We start from the raw sequence: 15,246 nt of genomic DNA, 5'->3' as shown, positions 1-15,246 counted from the left end.
ATTTGAGGAGCTGTAGAAGTGCATCTGCAGTGGTGGCTTCCTTGGAAACCCAAGGAAGAGTTGTAGTCGGAGTCCAAAGGTTATCTGCTGGCAGAATTCTTTGCTTCTCAGGAAGTTGAGTTCTGTTAAGGCCTTCAAATGATTAGGTGAGGCCCACCCATAAGACAGAGGGCAATCTACTTTACTTCTATCCGTTGATTTAAATGTTAATTTCAAGACAAAAAGACAACTTCACAGAAATACACAGTATGATATTTGACCAAATAACTGAGCACCATTACCCATTCAAGTTGACACAAAACTAACAACCTGGGGTTGAGTTTGGTGGTGCACACCTGTAATCCCAGACTCAGGGATCTGAAGCAGGAGGATAGTAAGCAAGTTCAAGTCCAGCCTCAGCCCTTTAGTGAGTCCTGGTCTCAGTAAAAAGATCTGGGGCCATAGCTGAGTGGTAGAACACCCCTGTGGAACAGTAGTGGTAGAGCAGTCCCTAGTACCACAAAAAATAAAAATAAACGTAATCATCATAGTCCTCTTGTTCTCCAGTACCCAGGATTACCCCCAGTGCCAGTGTGTTGTGGGTTTTCAATAGGAATACACTAAAATAATGAGTGAATAAATGAAGCCTTACAGATTGCTTAACCAAACTTTCTGCTAAAAATGATTAGAAATGCTGATTAAAAATAGTTAAATACATCTAAAGAACATCCGAGAATAGAGAAGATAGCAAGGAAAATCAGCCCCAATTCTGGGTGTTGGGACCCCTTTGTCAAGGGAAGGTCTAATACTGCCCTTGCCTTAAGGACAAGAGCTCTTTGCCTTAGGAAGAGGGAGTCTCCTAAGAAAGAACACCTCAAGGTGGGCCTCAAGGGCCACCCTCTCAACAAGAAGGTGAACTACATGTACGTCTGGACGTGGACCCCGGAGACCCTGGGGCCGGTGGCTCCATTGCGCATTCACCCCACACGGGCTCCCCGGGCCCCCCACTCTCCCACCGCCTCTCCGGCCGCACCTCCCCTCCCTCCCAGCCCCGCACTGCCCCGCCCCGCATCCCACCACTGCTGCTGGGTCCCTCCTGGTCCCCAGCGCTCCCCAACACTGTGCCTGGCACCCGCGCGCGCTCCCGGAACCCTCCCGGCCTCGCGCACACCGCGCTGGCCTTACCCGGTGGCCAGGCGCGGTCCTGCAGGCTAGCCGGGCTCTCCTGGCTTTGCCACCCCGTGGTCTCCTCGGAGCAGGAACTTGAGCAGGACCGGGCGGGGTTCCCAGGGCGCTCATTGTCCGGCCTGGCGTCCCCTTCCCCAAGCCCCGCCGCTGGCTGCGCACACAGGCAGCGAGCGGGTCCCAGAGTGCTGGGGACCCAGCCCTCAAAAGGACAGGGTGGGACATGCCCATCAAGTTTCCCGGGCGAGTCTCTGGATCCCAGTGCTTAGTGACACCTTCCACGAGAGTCCCGCCTGCAACAGACCAAGGACCACAAGGCCCTGCGGGCCTCGCTGCCCCAGGCTTGGGGTCTTGTGACTGAGTTTTCTGGTACCTCTTCTGGGAGGGCTGCTGGGCGCTCTCCAGGCCCCCTTCAGCTGCTGTGTCCTCCTTTCCTCTGGCCTCCACACCTGTGTCCCAACCACACGGCGCAGCCCCCAGCACACCAGAAGTGGCCCAGGCGGTGGTTTCTCAGGAAAGCAGAAGAATGCGCTCTGCTGGAGTGAGGAAGGACATTTTTCTTAAAAATATTTATTGGGGTTGTGGTATAGGGGTAGAGTGCTCACCTAGCACCTGCAAGGCCTTGGGTTTGATCCTCAGCACCACATAAAAATAGATAAATAAAATAGAGGTATTGTGTCCAACTACAACTAAATATATATATATATATATATATATATATATATATATATATATATATATATATTTTTTTTTTTTTTTTTTTTTATTGGAGCCCAGTGCAGGGACGCATGCCTGTAATCCAGTGACTCAGAGGCTGAGGCAGGTACAAGTTCAAAGCCAGCCTCGAAACGTAGCAAGGCCCTAAGCAACTTAGTGAGACCCTGTCTCTAAATAAAAAACTAAAAGGACTGGGGCTGTGACTCAGTAATTAAGTGTCCCCATGTTCAACCCCTGGAACCAGATATTCATTAATTTTTTTAGTACCAGGGTGTAACTTAGTGGCAGAGAGCTTGCCTAGCATGCACAAGGCCCTGAGTTCTGTCACCAGCGTTTCTTTCCTTTCAGAAGAAATGTATACTGATGACAAGAAAAGCCTGGGGAGAGAAGGGTGAACACTACCACAGCTGCAGCTCAGAGCCCCCCTGCAGCCTCCTGGGATAGAGTGCAGCCTGTGCCACAGTTTCGCTTCCCATCTCACCCTACCTCTGCACTCCTGTTTCAGGTCCCTAGTGTGGACCTTAGGACTCGGCCACAGAATGGCCCCTCACCCTGGCCCCTAGGAAGTCAGCCTGTGCTGAAGCCTTGTGTGCAGTGTGAGGCCTTCAGAGTGAGGGACAGAGGTGGTGGGAAGGAAGGAGGGGCAGCCAGGACAGGGCACAGCACCCACCCGGCCACAGCCCCACAGGAAACTCGCTGGCCACCACGTCACATGTGGGCTCCCTGTAGCCTGAGAACAGCTCATGGGGGCAGAAGGTCCAAGCCCAGGCCACAGGGCAAACCTAACTCTCCTGGCTTGTGTCCCCACCCCCTGGGGACTCGGGGGGCCCAGTCAGAGAGCAGGGCTGATGGCTGCCCAGTGGGTGGGTGGGTCCTCAGAGAGGCGGGCAGTGATGCTGAGGGAGGAGGGGACAGTTGGTGGCCGCTGGAGGTGCGGGCAGGTAGGTGGGGCAAACCGGTCTCCATCTCCCTGTAAACCCTCTCTCTCCCAGGAGTCTGGTTTCCTGCAGTGCTCTCCTGAGAGGCAGCTGGAGAAGCCCTCTGCAGCCGGCCCACTCCTAAGCCCTGCCCACACTTACACAGGGATCCACCATCCTGCTGGATGACTAGGCCAGAGGGTGAAGCTGCAGCTCTGGTGAGTGTGGCCCCTCAGCCCCAGAGACCGGACATGGGCTCGCGCTGCACCCCAGCCTGAGCTAACAGCCCCCCAGGTCTCAAGCCTGAGCGCAGCATTGGGCAGGGAGCCTGTTGAGGGAAGACGCCTTCTGATGAGAAGGCTCTGCGCTGGCTGGGCCTTGGCCTTCTCCTCCATGGGCTTTAGGGGCATGATCAAGACAGCCAGGTTCTGGGCCTCCCACACCACTTCTGAGAGGCCAGCAAGGTGCTGGAGGCCGGGGGCTTGCTGACCTCCCCCCCCCACACACAGCCCGGACTGTCTTTGACTCTTCATCTCTCTTTCCCTCCTTTCTCCCTTCTTTCTTTCCTTCCTTTCTTCTTTGATACTCGGGACTGAACCCCAGGGTTGGTTTTCTACCAGTTTACACCCTCAGACCTCCCTCCCGCTGGGCTCTGGACCAGTCTTCTCCTTGGCCCCTCAGGTGGCGCAGGCTCTGAGGTTCTGGTCACCCCCCTCCAGCCACGGGGCTGCGTGTTTCCTACCGCCCCAGTCCCAGCTTTCCCAGGTAAACCCTCTCCAAGCCTTCCACACTCCTTCCTATGGGACTGCCCTGCCCACTCCTAAGCCACACAACTCCAACAGCAGGGGGCGCCTCGGCCAGCCAAGGAGCTTTTCTTCATTCACAGTGTCCTCACGGGTCTTCCAAGGATGCTGACCACCTCGGGCCTGTGAGATGGATGCCTGTCATCTGAGGGTTGCAAGCTAAAGCCTCAACTGACCCCTGCCTCAGAGGCGGCATCAGCAGGACCTCCCAGAGCCGCTCATGGCTCTCCAGGTCTGCTTCTGGCCTGTGCTATCCATCTTCATAAATGCCCCCATGCCCCCTAGTTGCCCCAGTTGGACGCAAAACTTTTTTTTAGGGAAATGCAGTGTTTTATTTATTCTATTAATTATGGATATTTGAAAACATTTACAATGTTAATTAAAATTTACTTAAGAACAACTTTCATTTTTTACGTTTAAATATTGAGCAATAATAAGAGAAAATAGATAATTATGGTCAAAATTATTCTGTCAAAACATAGTGCTTGATATTAGCATCTTTACATGCAACTCAGTTTTGGTGTAAAGTTCTTTGGCTGCAAGAAAGAACATTTTGGGCTGTGGCTATGGCTCAGTGGTAGAGCACTTGCCTAGCATGTTGAGGCACTGGATTAGATTCTCAGCACCACATATAAAATAAAATAAATTAAATAAAGGTCCATGGCTGAGGATGTGGCTCAAGTGGTAGCGCGCTCACCTGGCATGCATGCGGCCTGGGTTCGATCCTCAGCACCACATACAAACAAAGATGTTGTGTCTGCCAAAAACTGAAAAATAAATATTGAAATTCTCTCTCTCTCTCTCTCTCTCTCTCTCTCTCTCTCTCTCTCTCATCTATCTTTAAAATAAAATAAAATAAAGGTCCATCAACAACCAAAAAAAAAAAAAAAAGAATGACCATTTGGTTTACTTCACTAATAGGACTCTCTCTTAATGGTGGGATGGCCTCTGCTTGGTATTTCTTCTGCTGTTGATTTTTAGCATAGTTATCTGTGATTATACGAATGGAGCTGAGTGGAGAAGTACTCATCATGCTGATTCCAAGTGAGAGGACATGACTGATTCCTAAGGTAATAAGGAGGTAGACAGGTAGTGCAACTGCCCAATATTTTTGAGGCCAGTAATTAGGCCTAAGGAGTTTAGCCAAGATTCAGGAATAAAAGCCCACATAAGATAAAGTATGAAGCCAAACTGGGAGTTTAAGAACAAACCCATAAATCATTCTTTCTGGCAATGGAGACAGTGAATTTTCCATTTTCCCTGAGGCTTTGGACAATCTCAGTGCTCATTTCTCTGTACAAGTGCTAGCTGGGGAGCTGCAGTGCAATGGGGGAGGAAGAAAGGAACTTGAGAAAAAGTCTGGGGGCGACCCCCCCCACAGCCTGGACTGTCTTTGACTCTTCATCTCTCTTTCCCTCCTTTCTCCCTTCTTTCTTTCCTTCCTTTCTCCTTTGATACTCGGGACTGAACCCCAGGGTTGGTTTTCTACCAGCAGGAATAATCTTAAACCTGGAACCACCCTAAACCCGGATAGTCCTAAACCGGGAACGCCCTAAACTCGGATCATCCTAAACCGGGAACACCCTAAACCTGGATGCGCCTTGGTCCTTGAGCAAGGTCACCTACATGCAATGTCACTGCAAAATGTCCTATTTCCACGAGTCCTTCCACTAAGCAACATGGGGTACGCTGGCAAGGAAACTGTCATACCTACTTGGCTAATGGCTCCCAGCAAATTGGGATCTAAGTCAATAGTTCAATATATGTAGTGTTTAATTGAGGATGTGAATTTATTCACCAAATTTAATCTTTGGCTTAAACAGTAAGAATTATTAGGCAATAAAGACCTTCCTTAAAGGAAATAAACTTAACATTTTAATAGGTTTTTATCATGTCAAAATATGGACAAAATTTTAGCTCACATCAGTTAGTAAAATTAGGAAAATAGCCTAAAATATCCTTGAATTAATCATTTAAAATTTTTATGGTCAGTCCAGTACATATAAATCTCTTTTAAAAATTGTTTTAACCTTTTTTAAAGTTTTTAATATTTATTTTTCAGTTTTCGGCGGACACAACATCTTTGTTTGTATGTGGTGCTGAGGATCGAACCCGGGCCGCACGCATGCCAGGCGAGCACACTACTGCTTGAGCCACATCCCCAGCCCTGTTTTAACTTTTTATATCATATGTTTAGATAATGATATAAAGATCTTTTTATTTAGGAAAATAGTTTTATCATTAAAATCTAGAATATAAAGACCTTGTTTTACTCAAAGATTATTTCTTCTTAGGACCTCCAATGTGTGCTTCCTCTCTGTTGAAGCATCTTTTTCTTCTAGAATTTCTTCTAGAATTTTTCCTGGTTATACTTTGGAACAATTTTTGAAAACCTTTGAGTCTAAACAAATTATTGTACTTTGATAAGAAGAAATGTCCATGAAAATATAGTTAAAGATCTTGGATATTTTTGTAGGTAGAATTATATTTGTTTATCATCTTATAAAGGTTTGTACAATAACTTTGAGAATTAGAAATTACTTGAAGGTTGTATTTTCTCTTAAAAGCAAATTTATAGCAAAATACATTTATCTCAAATATCTGTAACTAAAAGGCAGAACATTAGATAAATGTATGTATAAAACGTATAAATTATGGGTTTTCTGTTGAAGAAAAACAATTAAGACAAATATATCTTAACTAAACAATTAAACATTGTAATGCCAGATTCGTGGGACCCCAGTAGACCTCCAGGAGCCGAATCCGATGCAATCACACAGGAGTCTTTATTGCAAGCTGGAGCCTGGACTCACAACCGTTCCCAACGCAGCGATCCCAGGGAGTGAGTCCTGGTCCTTTGTCCAGTGAGATTTTATAGGTTTTGGGGGATACTCTATGCGTCATGACCACACAGCAAATCATTCCATACCACGGGAAAGTCAAACAACAACTCTTAACATTGATTAGCACATTCAATGGCGGGAACAAGTTGGGTAGGGATGATTAGTACAAGAGGGGGATTCCTTTGAACTGATTGGTTTAGGCCACGAGGGCTGTACGTGCTAAACTACATGGTTTCCCAACATGTTATCAACCACCATAAACTACTGGGGGGTCATCTGGCATCCCAGGTATTTTTCCTGTCTCATGCTGATTGGTGGTTGCTAGGGGGTTGCTATGGGTCCTCACCTAGCCTGACTGAGTCACACCAGGCGCAGCACATCTCTCCTGTTATTTGCAGACAAACAAATCAGCAGGGTGGGTATGTGCTTAGGAGTGCTCTGTGGGTTTTTCCCATGACAAGGGTCATGCCCCCTTCCTTAGGACAGGCCTTGAGGTAGAAGCTGGTTTCTCAAAAATGGAGTCACATCAGTTTCTTAACATATGTTAATTATTTTATGGATTAACAACTATAGATTATCTAAATACCTAGAAAAATATATATTAAGAATAAAGGGGGCTGGAGATTTGGCTCAAGCGGTAGCGCGCTCGCCTGGCATGTGAGCAGCCCAGGTTCGATCCTCAGCACCACAGACAAACAAAGATGTTGTGTCTGCTGAAAACTAAAAAATAAAACATTAAAAAATTCTCTCTCTCTCTCTCTCTCTCTCACTCTCTTTAAAAAAAAAAAAAAGAATAAAGGCATAACTTATAATTGTATTAACTTTATGTAACTATGTGGTTCTTAGATATTTGGATCCATTTCAATTTATTTTTAATTAGGAATGCACTCTTATATGTGATGTCACGTGTTGTAACTGAAATAAGATCCTTGTGTATGCATTTTTATTTTTTTTTTGTAATTATATAGCCAGGAGTGAGAATAAGGATTTTCTTTTTGTTGTTGTTGTTCATCACAGGAACAAAAGCCTGCAAGGATCCTGTGGTGAGCAAAAGTATCCTTATAATCTCCAAAATTAAAAGCAAAATATAAAGAAGCATGTTTAGTATCTCTCATCAATAGAACATTATTTAGTAACACAACTATAGAGAAAAGTCAGGCTATTTAACTCAAAAGTAATTTAAATTTAGGGCTGCAAAGTAGAAACCTGTGGAATTAAGATTTTGGCTGAAAAAATATATCTTTTGTTAGCATTTACAGGTGAGCATTCTTAATAGGAAGTACAGATTAGCGGCTGGAAGGCGGGACTAGAAGTCCTGTCTGAGTGACAGTGGAACAACCAATGGGAAGCCGGCAAAAATGCAGGAGGCAGGACCAGGAAGCTGCTTCTCCGGAAAGGCATCCGGTTACCATGGTGAAGGAAACAGCCTAGAGCCTGTTGCCCATTGTCCAGGGCAAAAGTCCCCTGAGTTTTCCTGGCTGTTGTATTTTGTTTGATTTTGTCTGCTATCCTATGGCGGGTAGCAGCTTGATTTGTCTCTGTGACCTGTGGTTGCAGCTCGTGTCCTCCCATATTCTGTGTTTCTCCTTGTAGCATGTGGGTGCTTTAAAAGTTGAGTTTTAGCGGCAGACACCAGTGTTACTATCAGATCTTAAGGCAGTCTGCATTTGGCATTTAGGTCAAGTCACTTAAGGGTTAAAAGCACTGCTGACCACAGGTCTAGTTATAGACCCCATAGCCAGCAGCAGCTAAGTCTTTTGTCCCCATGGCTGAGTTACAGACATCCTGATCTGTAGGACAAGAATGTAGCAGAGAGGTTTAGTACGAACTTTCTAAGTATTCACAGAAACAATAGAAATTTAAAATTTACTTCACTCCAGGTTAAAAAATCCTTGTATTATGTCTCATTACAACATTTTCCCCCTTTTTCTCACTCTCCTAGTGCAGACTTCTAGAACATAAACCCAAAAAATCTTTTATAAAGATTCACAAAAACAATCTAAAAAAGTCCACAAAAGGGCTGGGGATGTGGCTCAAGCGGTAATGTGCTCTCCTGGCATGCGCAGGGCGCTGGGTTCGGTCCTCAGCACCACATAAAATAAAATAAAGGTGTTGTGTCCACCGAAAACTGAAAAACAAATATTAAAAAAATTCTCCCTCTCTCTCTCTAAAAATTAAAATAAAATAAAATAAAGATATTGTGTCCACCTAAAACTTAAAAAAAAAAATTAAAAAAAAGTCCAAAAAAGCGCTCTCTCCATGGTAGAGGACTCAACAACATAGCCCATTAATCACCTTAATAATTTTTACATTTATTTGGAGTCTCTAGAATTATAAAAATTATTATTATTTTCTTTCTAAAGACAAATTATTCCCCAATATTAAAAAGTTTAACGTCACAGATTTTCCTTCTGTCTAATTCACTTACTTTCTACAATTCAGCCCACAATACTCTGCAATCCTAAGCATGCTTAACTTCTGGAGAGAAATACCAAACTCACTAGTTTTTTTTTAATATTTTAGTTTTCGGTGAACACAACATCTTTATTTTATTTTTATGTGGTGCTGAGGATCAAACCCAGTGCCCCATGCATGCCAGGCGAGCGTGCTACCGCTTGAGCCACATCCCCAGCCCCCAAATTTTTAATATTTATCTTGGAGTCCCTATACGGGCCACCATTTGCTGCGTTCCCGGTGACTTAAACACTCAGATCTTTTGCCCACCCAGGGATGCCAATTGCCAGGTTGCTCGAGACTAAAACACTCAGGGGTCACTCCAGGGGAACTGGGCTAATTGGGCTGCGCAAAATAACCACACAAGAGACAGAAATACCTTTTTCTTAGCAGGGGAGTCAGACCCAGTCACGTGCTAGTCAGCCTCCCGCAGTATATCCAGAGGTTGAAGGTCCTGCCCAATCTTCAGCCCATTTCTCCCCAGTGGAGACTCAGGTTCCTTGTTAATGAAAATTTAAAAACCATTTAAATGTTTGAGAATCATGTTAAAACTCATCACTGGGGCTGTGGCTGTGGCTCTGTGGTAAAGTGCTTGCCTCGAAAGAGTGAAGCACTGGGTTTGATCCTCAGCACCACATAAAAATAAATAAATAAAGATATTGTATGTTCATCTCAACCAAATAAATATTTTTTTTAAAAAAATCATCACTATTTTTTTCTAGTTTGACTTTTTAAGTGACAATTAGAAAAGAGACTGAGCCCAGGACATGCCAACATCCAAATGGCCCTAGGAGACATGGAGTGATTTTGTTGGGGTCCTGGACTGCCTGTGTGATGGGAACTGACAACTCTCAGAACCTGGTGGTCAGGGAGCAGTGGTTCCCACATAGTAGTCTCCAACCTCTTCTCCAGGGTCACCTTGGGGCATGGATGACTCTTGCTGTCTTCCACTCCCCTGGAGTCTAGAGACCAAGCTTGCTCTGGATGTGGACATTGCAAGTGCCTGCCACCCTTCGATGGCTCACTGTGCTCACTGTGAGCCTATCATCCACAGATGTGCTCATGTATGTGCTGGTGTCTGTGTACATGCATGCGTGTGAGCTGAGTGTGCACGTGGGCGTGTCTGAGCATATTTGAGCACTCACTCCATGTAGGCAGTGGCCTTGCTCCTCACAGGCAGTGATTATTGCAATGTCCGTGCATTCCATGTCCCGGGCAAGCTCACACTTTTGAGCACTGGTCCTCAAATCACCTTGACATTTGAGGACTTATAAAGGAGCATGTGCAACGTCCTTAGAGAGGACAATGTAACTGCCACCTTTAGCAGATGAGTCAGAAGTATGTACTTTGTGTTAAGATAAGCAGACGGCCATCTGGTTAGCTGTGTGTCTTGGACTGAAAGTGGTAGACCAGCCACGGAGCTGGGTCAGGCCTGTGTAGCTCAGTCACCTACAGCTGGGTTCTCTGTTAAGCCTGTGTCCTCTGCCCCAGGTATTGTCCTGGTCTACGACATTGGAAACGCCGGTCTTTTTAAATTTTAATTTAATTTTTTTTGTAGTTGTATATAGACAGCATGCCTACATTTTGTTTATGTGGTGCTGAGGATCGAACCCAGTGCCTCATACGTGCAAGGCAAGCGCTCTACCACTGAGCTACAGCCCCTGGTCTTTTGGAGGTGTCAACTGATGGATTCAGGAGATTGATGAGGTACCACATGGTTCCACATGGGCTTGGAGGATATTGGGCCAGGGATAGGCCAGGCCCACTAGGGCCTATGGACCCACCTGAGCTGAGGGCAGAGGCATGCACAGCAGGAAGCAGGCACAGCTTCACAACAAGGCCCTGGACAGGGCAGTGCCCCAGTGTTGCCACAGAGAATATCCAGCCCCTAGGAATCTGGGTCAGGTCCCAGGTCCTTCCTGCTGGGGTCAGGCAGGTGGGTGAGCAGTGAGCAGGCGGCTGCTGGCTGGCACTCTGACCAGCCCAACTGCCAGTGGGGACACTAGTGGCCAGTGCTGCGCCTCCTGTCTTGGGGTGCTGAGGCTGCCCTAACACATGACTAGTACCTGGTGTCTTAAGGAAACATATGGGGCTAGGGTGCATTCAGACCCAGAGTGCTTGCCTAGCCTGCGTGAGGCCCTGGGTTCCATTGCTAGCACTGCAAGAGCAAAACAAAACACAAATAAAAGAAGAACAACAAGACCAAGATGCTTGTTTTCTCACAGTTCTGGAGGGCAGAAATCCAGGATTTCAGTGTAGGCAGGGCTGTGGAAAGCTCCTTCCTGCCCTTCCAACTCCTGGTGACTGCAACCAGTGTGGGCATCCCTTGGCTTGTGGCTTCCTCATTCCAATCCCAGCCTCTGATTTAGGTGGCTTCTCCTCTGTGTCACAGTGTCTTTCCTTCCTCTATGGGGACCGTGTCATTAGAGTAGGGCCCACCCTAGTCAGTGTGACCCCATGTTTATTAGTTACATCTGCAAAGACCCTATTTCCACAGAAGTCCCATTCTGAGGTTCTAGGTGGACATGAATTTGTGGTAGGAGCACTCAGCCCCCAGGTCACTTATGGTGCTACGGACAGCAAAGCTCATCCAAGGGCCTTGCTTTCCTCACCCCTCCACCTCTGGCACACTCCCGGTGTCCCCAAGATCCTGGTGGGGAACCGTCTGCACCTGGCATTCAAGTGGCTCATGCTCACTAAGCAGGCTCAGGCCTAGACTGTGTGCCTGGATGTGACCCTCTTTGAGGTCAATCCTCTGTGCAATTTCAACATCACAAAGTCCTTCACAGAGCTGGACGGATGGTGCTGGTGCGGTATGGGATGGACCTGCTCTGGAGGCCAAGCAAGGGTAGGCCAGGAGGGCCACTCCAGGCGTGAAAGCTGCTCCACAGCCCCGTGGACTCAGCTCAAGGTCACTGATCTATTCTCAAAAAGTAAATGTAATTAGAGAGGAAACAATTATCATGGCTTTGGATGAAGGCTCAGGTGAATAATTTTTGCAGTCTGTACTTCTTCGGCAGAGGTGGAGGAGTCACAAGAGCTTTGCTGCATGCCTGAGTACCACAGGCATAAGTGTCCCCAGATTCCGGTGGGGGCTGGGGGGAGGGGCGGAGGCCGGGGAGGGGCGGAGGCCAGGTCGGGGCCGCCCTCTGCTGGCCAGCCCCAGGCAGGGACAGCACAAACTAAACAGGTCTCCTTCTTTCCCAACTGCAGAGCTTGCAAGACCTCTGCTGTTGGGCTTTGGTGTCCTACAGCCAGTGCACCCCATGGAAAAGCTCCTGCTGCCCTTGGCCTTGAGGGGCCACTTCAAGTCCTTCTCTAAGGCCAACGGCAGCCCTAAAAAACTAATACAACAAGGAAATAAGTTGTACTCCACAGCAGGGAGTACTGTAGAGGATCCAAGAAGCATTTATGTGAAATAAAAACAAATGCTAACATGGATCACAGTAAGGAGGGTGTGAATTTAGGTGCTAGACTCACAGATAACATAATTAAATCATAGGCCAAACCCTAGAGAAAGGGTATCCTTTGTCATTTTTTGCTGAGACTTTCTGTGGACAAATTCCATCCAGAGTATGACCTTGAGTGCCCTGTAAGTTCAGGTGTGCATCAGCTGCTTCCAAACCTTCAGATTCAGAATCTGCTAGCATGATCCCATCTTTGGTTGCCTCAGGGAATCAACTGTGTGGGGACCTTCCTGACAGGTCTGCTACTTTGAAGAGAAACTATTTTGACAAACAAGGAATCTGGAAGGAAAAAAAGGCACTTACAGATGATGGTGTTTCTCTGTAAAGAGCTGGCGCCACTGGGGTTCCCTGTGCTGGACAACAGCAAGGCAGGCCCTACAGGCCAGCAGGAGCTGCAAAGAGTGCTTCCCTGGGGAGAGAGGGTGCACCTGACCCAGAAAAGGGCACCTCTGGTGACTTGAACTGTGTAACCCACTGTGGTGACAAGACCACTGAGATCCCTGCTCCCCTCTCCTCTCCCACAGTAGCTCCCTCTTCTTTCCTCCCTCTTTCCCTCCCACAGTAGGTCCCTCCTTCCTCCTTCAGGGAGAGCCCTCCTCTCTCCTTCCCTGAAATGGAACCCAACAGCTCCAGGATCTGAAACTTTCCAAGGATGATATGACACTGCAGGCGGAAGATTCCTCACCTGACCCCATGTGACAGGGCCCAGTCAAAAGGCAAGTGGACTGAACACATTACATAAAACTACCTTTTGACTTTAGGTACAGGGTCTATATGAAACAAATAAATTTTGTATTTAGACTTGGGTTCCATCCCCAAGATATCTCATGTGTGTGTATATATATATTTCAAAACACAAAAGAATCATAAACATGAAATACTTCTTTTTTTTTTTTTTTTTTTTTTTTTTAGTTCATGTCTTTTATTATCTCAAATACATTACATGCCTTCTGGTTTGTTGAAGCAGTAAGTCAGACAACACTTGTCACAATAGTGTCTGTCAAAGTGGCTGGCCATAAAACTCCACACCACATTCATCTGAAGGGCACTCACAGAGAAGGCAGCTAATTTTGCCATTTTCATCCACCTTATAATATTTCAGAACAGCCAACTTAATCTTCTTTCTCTTATGCTTATTCTTCTTGGGAGTGGTGTAAGACTTGTTCTTCCTTTTCTTAGCACCACCATGAAGCCTCAGAACAAGATGAAGGGTGGACGCCTTCTAAATGTCTTAGTCAGACAAGGTACGTCCATCTTCTAGTTGCTTACCAGCAAAGATCAGACTTTACTGATCAGGAGGAATTCCTTCCTTATTCTGGATCTTGGCTTTTACATTTTCTATAGTGTTGGAGGGTTCAACCTCGAGAGTAATAGTCTTCCCCATAAGGGTTTTTAAGAAAATCTGCATCTCGGCGGCGGTCCCACGGCAGATGGCGGAAAGCTGAAATGACTTTTTCCCAGGAATTCTGGATAGACATATATGTACCACAGGCTGGGTGGCTTAAATAGCAGACATGTACTCTCAGTCCTGGAGGCTCAGAGGCAGAATCCACTGAAAGCCTCTCCCAGCTTCTGGTGGTGGCCAGGAACTCCTGATGCTCCCTGTGACCCAGGCACCCCAATCTCTGCCTGCTTCCTGTGGTCTGGCCCAGTGTCTTCTCCCTCTCTCTTCTCTTCTAAGGACACTGGCCATAGGATTTAAGGTTCACCCTGTAATCTAGGACTATCTCCTTTTGAGATGTTTGAATACATCTGCAAATAATTTTTTTTCTCAATGGTTGAATGCCCCTAAGTTCAATCCATGATACCAAATAAATAAATAAATCACATTCAAAGAGTCTGGTAGCATGTATCCTCTGTGGCCACCACTCAACCAACTACAGGGGACAGGCACCTAACCTGGAGAGTGGACATCCACTCACAGCTTCAGCTGCAGGAGAAAGAAAGAAACACTTAAGTGCAGGAGGAACATGTTGAGAAGCAAGTAGACCAGATCTGTAGAAACTCCTCAGAGATGGGGCAAATGCAGGAAGGGAGGAGATAGAGGAGGGCGGAACTCACCCACTGGGGAGGAGGATGCCATAGGAGGGAAGGGGGGGGGGGAAAGCTGCCGGAAAGGAGTAGGGGGAACTCACCGAAAAACTCACCGAAAACGCTGCAGGAGGGGAGCAGGGGGGGACCCACTCACTGAGGACGCTGCAGGAAGGGAACTGGGGGGGACCCGCTTACTGAGGACGCTGCAGGAGGGAAGTAGGAAGGACCGGCTCACGGAGGGGAGCAGAAGGGACCCGCTCACTGAGGACGACACATAAGGGGAGCAGGGGGGACCCGCTCACCGAGGACGCCGCAGGAGGGGAGCAGGGGGGACCCGCTCAACGAGGACACCGCGGGAGGGGAGCAGGGGGTGGGAGGTGATGGGCAGCGAGGAGGGCGGGGACTGACTCACCGAGGACGCGGCAGCTAGAGAGCTGGAGGGGACCGGCAGCGAGGAGGGCGGGGGTCGCGCTCCGTTGAGCACAGCCGGTCACCTCTGTGTCCAGTAGGCCAACAGCTTGTTCCCCAGAGGCAGAACTGGGGTGGCCGTGTCCCAGAGTCGCCTTCCTGTCTCGTCACAGTCGGACGCTCTAGGCCCAATAGCTTCACCCTTTTCCCCGCCGGTCACCTGCGAGTGGATTAGCTCGGCGCTCCACCCCGCCTGGTCGTGGTTGAACGCGCTCGGCGCTCCTTTTCCAGCCTGCCGCGGTCGGATGCACTCCACACTCCCTGCCTAGTCTCTCCTAGGTTGGACTCCCTCGACGCTCGGAGATCTGCCTGTTTGCGCACGCACACGCACGCACGCACGCTGGCACGCTCGCTGGCGCGGTCGCCCTACGCCTCTGCC

General features: G+C 47.7%; 2 pseudogenes; both read right to left on the bottom strand.

The window, feature by feature from the left end:
* Positions 1–4,072: 4,072 nt before the first annotated feature.
* Positions 4,073–11,221, bottom strand: LOC139702521 (phosphatidylinositol N-acetylglucosaminyltransferase subunit P pseudogene; annotated as a pseudogene).
* Positions 11,222–13,271: 2,050 nt separating this feature from the next.
* On the bottom strand, positions 13,272–15,150 carry LOC114080632 (ubiquitin-ribosomal protein eS31 fusion protein-like; annotated as a pseudogene).
* Between the last annotated feature and the right edge of the window lie 96 nt (positions 15,151–15,246).

Source organism: Marmota flaviventris, chromosome 17 (assembly GCF_047511675.1).
Source record: "Marmota flaviventris isolate mMarFla1 chromosome 17, mMarFla1.hap1, whole genome shotgun sequence".
Classification (NCBI taxonomy): Eukaryota; Metazoa; Chordata; class Mammalia; order Rodentia; family Sciuridae; genus Marmota; species Marmota flaviventris.
Note: the sequence above shows the minus strand (reverse complement) of the source record. Positions and strands in the feature narration are given on the sequence as shown.